The 6,213-nt window shown below is 41.0% G+C and overlaps 1 long non-coding RNA gene across 1 annotated transcript in view; it reads left to right on the top strand.

Moving 5' to 3' along the window:
* LOC109321941 overlaps window positions 1-6,213 on the top strand; it is a 21,616-nt gene that overhangs the window by 6,805 nt on the left and 8,598 nt on the right. Inside the window, exon 2 of the long non-coding RNA XR_002104238.1 lies at window positions 4,188-4,193. This is a non-coding gene — a long non-coding RNA (uncharacterized LOC109321941). The remainder of the gene's footprint in view (window positions 1-4,187; window positions 4,194-6,213) is intronic.

Here is a 6,213-nt window from a genome sequence, read left to right as displayed (position 1 = left end):
GTCGAAGGCCTTCTGGAAGTCCAAGAAGATGACATTGACTTCCTCCTTCACATCTAAGCTCTTTGTTACCTGGTCATAGAAAGATACCAGGTTAGTCAGGCAGGATTGGCCTTGCACGAACCCATGCTAGTTATCCCTCAACATCACTTCCCCTGCAGGGCTCTCACAAATGTAGCCCTTGATAATTTTTTCAAAGACCTTCCCCAGGACAGAAGTGAGGCTGACTGGCCTGTAGTTGCCAGGCTCTTTCTTCCTCCCCTTCTTGAAAATAGGGACCACATTGGACCTTTTCCAGTCCTCAGGGACTTGGTCTGAGCACCAGGAGTCCTTGAACAGCCGTGCCAATGGCTCCGTGATGACACCAGCCAATTCCCTCAGCACCCGCGGATGAAGGTCATCCAGCCCTGCCAATTTGGACACATCTAAGCCCTCCAGGTAATCCTTAATTAGTTCTGAACTACCAGTCAGGGGATTTGCATCCTTCCTGGGCCTCTCTACGCTATCACCCGAGAGCACCCCATTGTCAGCAGACAGGAACACGGAGGCAAAGAACTTGTTGAAGAGCTCTGCCTTCTCTCGCACTTCCATCACCAACTGCTCTGCCCTGCCTCATAGGGGTCCACTGTTACCCCGAGACTTCTTCTTGCTACCTATATATTTGAAGAAGGACTTTTTGTTATCCTTAATCCCAGAAGCAAATCTAAGCTCTAGTTCTGCTTTCGCCTTCCTCACCAAATTCCTACAAGCTCGAGTCAGGGAGGTGTACTCCTCCTTTGTCCCTGCCACCTGCTTCCACCACCAGTACACTTTTTTCTTTGCCTTCAGGCCAGCCTGGATATCCACACTCAGCCATGAAGTTTTCTTGGACCCTTTTCCTGCCTTCCTGCACAGAGGAGATCAAGCTTCTCCTGCTTGTTCCCCATGCTTCTTGCATTAGTGAAGAGATCTGATCCCTGATTCTTGAACTGCACCTTTTACCATGCCTGTGTAGCATGGTAGGAGATGTGATTCTTGGGATTATGCATCAGATCCCATCATGCCTTTAACTGAACATTTGTAGGGCTAGGGACATACTGTGTCCATACATATGCTCTCTAATTTTGAAGCAATTTACTTTGACCTTGCTCACATCCTTTTCCTGTTCTCCTTTTATGCAAAATTATATTAAAATTTACTGTTATATGAATGCATACTTCAATTTGAAATACTCATTGAAATGGAATAATAAAATTAACATGAAATGTGTTTGTGCACTCATTCAGTTAGGGAACAGTAGCAATACCATGTGAGAAATCACTATTAGTCAGCTTTAATAGCAAACATTGAAAAATCATTAAGATCTGCTCATAAACAGTTCAGAGTTAAAACAATCATGAACAAAACAATTTATGAAATATTCCAAACAACAAATGTGATCAAATAATGTGTAGGCTCCTTAGACATTTTCTGAATACAATGCAAACTTAACTCAGCACAAAACTATTTTTTAAAAATTGTTCTTTTAATTAATAGACAGAAAATCTGGGTTCCATTCTTCGTTTTTCTGCATACTTGATGTTTTGCTTTAAGCAGAATACTTAAATGAAAAGGAGCCACTGATGAATTCCCAGTGACAAATTTAAGACATCTTGGACCAATTCAAGAGGTCCTTTTCTTAACTCCTTAGTTTAATTATAGTTGAAATGGTTAAAACAAGATGGCTAACATATTGTTAATTCATTCATGCTTGTAGTATACCCTTTGGAATGTCTACTTTTTAAAATTATTTTATATTAAGAATAAAGGCTGAGATTTGTGAAGGTTTTAAAGGACTAGATTTCATTTTCAAAGGTCTAGTACAGGTCTAAGTACAGATAGTCAGAAAAGCCTGAGGTGGAATAGATATAATCTCTGTAGGTTAGTCTAAACTGCATAGATTGAATGGATAAGCAAGTGAGCAGCCATTCAGTTTTGATTCCAGAAATGCAGACACATGCCTGCAGTGGCCCAGGCCACAAGCTGAAGCAGGGGAGAGGAGACACTAGAGCATGTATCCCTGCTTGGCTGAAGAAAACAGCTTGGGCCAAGGCCCACCCATCCTGCAAGAGCAGTGTTGTAAGGGAGGTTCAAAGTTTCCTGGGATGCTGGGGGACTGGAAGTTAACTTGAATCTAGATGGAATCTAGGACAGACCAATTTAACCTGAATTAGTTCTGTCTGATACTACATCCATGCAGATTCATCTTAAATTTGTTTCAGTCATTTTGGAAGCATTTCATGTACACTGAACTTTTGTTGTATTACATATTTGAAGTGGTTTCTGAACATTTAGGCTAGGGACAGACATCAGATGTAAACTGGTTTAAATGATTAGAAACTGGTTTAAACCTATAACAGAACAATCATTTAGTGCACATATACCAGTTTGAAAATGGATGAAACTGGTTGGAGATAAACCTGGCTGAAAGTAGTATCAGACTTATCTGATTTGGCTCAAACCAGTTTATGCAATGTGTGTTCCAGACCCCTTGCTGATTTTTAAGTAACATCAGATTCCCCCAGCATCCCAGCATGCTCTCTGGGCTGGATGGCGCTCTCTGCTCCACAGCAGAGCTGGCCCTTGCTCTCTTCTCCCTGGCTGCAGCTCCAGCAGAGACTTGCAGGCACAGCAAGGTCTGCTGGCTTCCCTGTGCTGTCCCCATCCCCCACCTTGCTGCTTAAACAGGGAACCCTTCCTTCTCTCTCCCACAGTATGGACCGTAGCCAGCATGTGGTATGCTGGTTAATGTTGAGACATGTCTGTGTAAGGCAGATAGGACAGAGTCCATTTAGGGCTTTTTGGAGCTAATCAACAGATCAGCTGGTAATGTCCCTTTATTCTTTCCTTTGGAAAAAGCTGTTTAAGAAGAGCTTGGACTAATGAGCAAGGCTTTGGTTTCTGATGGGTTGCTAAATGCTGATAAATACTCTGTTATCAAGAACATCCTGCCGGGCCTGGCCACACCCCGCTCAGCTCAGCCCTGTAGAATGGAAGGGAGGGCTGCTCTAGCACACCCCTGGCTTCTAGCCTGAGCCACTGCAGGCATGTGCTAGCATTCTTTCAGTCCAGAGGGGATGCCTGTATGGTTACAAATTGATTTAGCCTAGCCAGGTTAGACTAACCTGCAAAGATTGAATCAATTCAGGCTCTGGCTTTATTGAATGTCTGTCCCTATCCTTATACCAGTTTATGGTTAATTTCTATCCCTATCCTAGGACTGTATTTCCCACTGACTCTCATTTTCATTTACATTGCTTTTTTACTAAGGGTTAGATCCAATAGTTGATGCTACTCCACCTGCATTTTAAGCATCTGTCCCTTAGAGTGAAATGCAAACCCCAAAGTTAGGTAGTGAGCAGAATTTACTGTTTTAAAGTGAAATAATGTGAAGAGGTGATTATTGCCAATCTTTTCTCATTGAATTGCCCATTGGCTGGAGCACTTGTATAAGAAATGGGATCACTAGGTTCAGGTTGCCTCCTCAGCTTGAGGAAATGTAAAACCAATATTGCCCATGGTCCCTTCTCCAGGGATTATTTGTTGTTAATCCAGTAACTCTGTATTGTAAAAACCTCAAACAGTTATGGGAGCAGGGGCTGGAACCTAGTGTCCCTGATTCTGGATAAGAATCACTATTAGGCCAGTGGTGCTCAATCCCCAGTCCATAGGCCAAATTCAGTCCACAGTTCATGGTTCTCCACAGTCAGGAACTTTTTGGTGGTGAGGAGAGCAGTGGAAATTAATACAGCCACTCTTCTCCTGCCAAATTACCAAATCCTACATGAGACAGAAAAATTGTTCTGGGCTATGTTCCCTTCTCCCCATGTGGCTAGACAGGGGTTGGGCCACATATCCTTTACCTGTGTGGCTGGATTGGTGCCCAGATAAACTCACTCACCCCACATGGCTGGATCAGGTCCAGGCTGTCTCCAATAAGGCCCTACCATGTCCACTTGATTAGGCCCATTGGCTGGATATGGCCCATTGATGAACCAGGGCCCACCCACCCAATGCATGGGTTGACTGCCACTGCATTAGGCTATAGACTCGGCTTCCCTTTTGCTTGTATCTAGACTTGAGTTAGTTTTTGAAAATACAGTTTGGCCAACTAAATCAGACTTTACAAATCTGAATAGAGCAGTGCCTAAATATATACATTTTAAATCTAGGCTGCAGTACTTAGAAGTGAGTTTCTGCAATTTGAAAAGGCCTGTTCTTGTGTCTGGTTCAATCCTTATATGTGTAAAATTGTATCTAACAGTAAAACTTATGTAAGTGATACATGTGTGGGGGGGAAAAAACTTCTGAATCTGGCTTAAGGAAAGCTAATTATTGTTAGCTGCCTTTATTCTAAACTGTTAAACTATCTACTTCCTTTCATACAATAAAAATCTGTATAACAAGAACATCAGCTTACATGATGCTAGATCTCCAAAAGTTTCAGTTTTTATTTAAGATAATAGCAAAAAAACAAAACAAATGAAAACAGCCCCTTGCCCCCCAACCAAAAATGTTTGCTGTTTCCATAAACCATTCACATGGAAAACTTTTAAATTTTGTCTGCTTTACCAGAGACTCAGGTTCTTATCATACCCCCTAAGCACGCTTTCAATTTAGTAACATATGTAAGTGTGTATATCTAGTCCTGAATACACCATTCAACAATCCAGTGCTTAGCACTTTACATTAAGATCCTTCAAAGTTGGAGTGAGTTGTTAAAATCTTATATTGTAATACTTGAAGTAGGGAAATCAATAAGGTCTGGAATGATGCATATCCTTCTGAGAAGCGTCCTAAGTAATACAATAGGGAAAAGTTAAGTCAGTATGTCTTTCATTCCATCTGCTACCAGCTGAGTAATAATAAAATACCCACTGGAATCAGACACTTGCTAACAAATCCTCTTGTCGTTACTGCACCAGAAACAACCTGAAACCTTTTAGAAAACTGAATTTATCAACGATATTGACTTGTGTGGCTGGGCACCCACAGATAAGGATGAAAGATTATAATTTAAGTGCATAAAATTCTATAAAAGAGTTGTCATCAAGATTCATGGCCAGTATTTGTTTATTTTCAGAGCCCACAACAGGTGAGTTGTTGTTTAGTTATTTATAGTGGCCTTCTTATATATTATGTACCTACCATGAGTATTTTTGACAGGCCACTAAAAGAATATTACTGTTTTCTGATGTTGTCATGTTGTATTATAGTGTAGTGCAGTACTGTTGTTCTATTGGGATAGAACAAACAGATATCCTCCATCTATAAATAAAAGAGAGAGAGATATTCTGCTTGCATCTGTACAAAAGAAAATCTCTGCAGGATTTACAACCCATTTTTTAAAATTTAACATTTAGTTAGTGAAAAACTCAGTTACTTTTCATGCAATAATGTATTCATAATGTCTATTAGACGTCTAAAATGATTTATTTGTAATGAGAAGAGATTGGAAAATACCAGTTTTCTGAAGGTAGAAGAGCTGCCACACCTTTGTACTTTATGAAAACCCTTAAGCAGTGGAGAAATAGACTAAGGGGCATGAGGAAATTTGAGGTGGCTGGAACACCTCAGTAGATTGAATGGGCAGCTGAAAAGTATGTGGGATCTTGCCCAACATCATGTTCCCCTTAAGGGAGTATTGTGTCATTTGTAACAAGAAGAGGAAAATATATGCTAAATGCTGTAAGCTACATCATGTTCCCATCACCCCACAGATAAGCTAATGAAAGGGACTTCTTCACCTCTCACCTTTGCTGCTGCTTCTACATTAGGGAAAGAGAGGCAGAGAGCTGTTTCCACTGACCACAGATAAGAAAGTTTCCTATTTTATCCTTTCTCCTTTTATTATCCATGCAACAGATGCACTACTGCTGGTATAAGAGGGGGAAAGGAGAAGGCAACTATGTTATGGTCTTTACTCCATAGAACATATCAAACCATCATAAATCAGGGTGACCAGTATTACACTCTTAAAAGACACTGGACCTTGAGATTATTACTGGTCCCAACTTCTTGGTTGTCCAAACTTCTCCCCTGCTTCACAAACATATGCTATCCTCTCTAATTAAAAGGGTAGACTATACCTGCATATTTTAATTTGACAAATTTCATAGATTTCATAGACATTAGGGCTGGAAGGGACCTCGGGAGATCATCGAGTCCAGCCCCCTGCCCAAGGGCAGGAAGTCAGCT

The sequence above is a fragment of the Crocodylus porosus genome, unplaced genomic scaffold, assembly GCF_001723895.1.
Source record: "Crocodylus porosus isolate Cpor-Errol unplaced genomic scaffold, CroPor_comp1, whole genome shotgun sequence".
NCBI lineage: Eukaryota > Metazoa > Chordata > Crocodylia > Crocodylidae > Crocodylus > Crocodylus porosus.
Note: the sequence above shows the minus strand (reverse complement) of the source record. Positions and strands in the feature narration are given on the sequence as shown.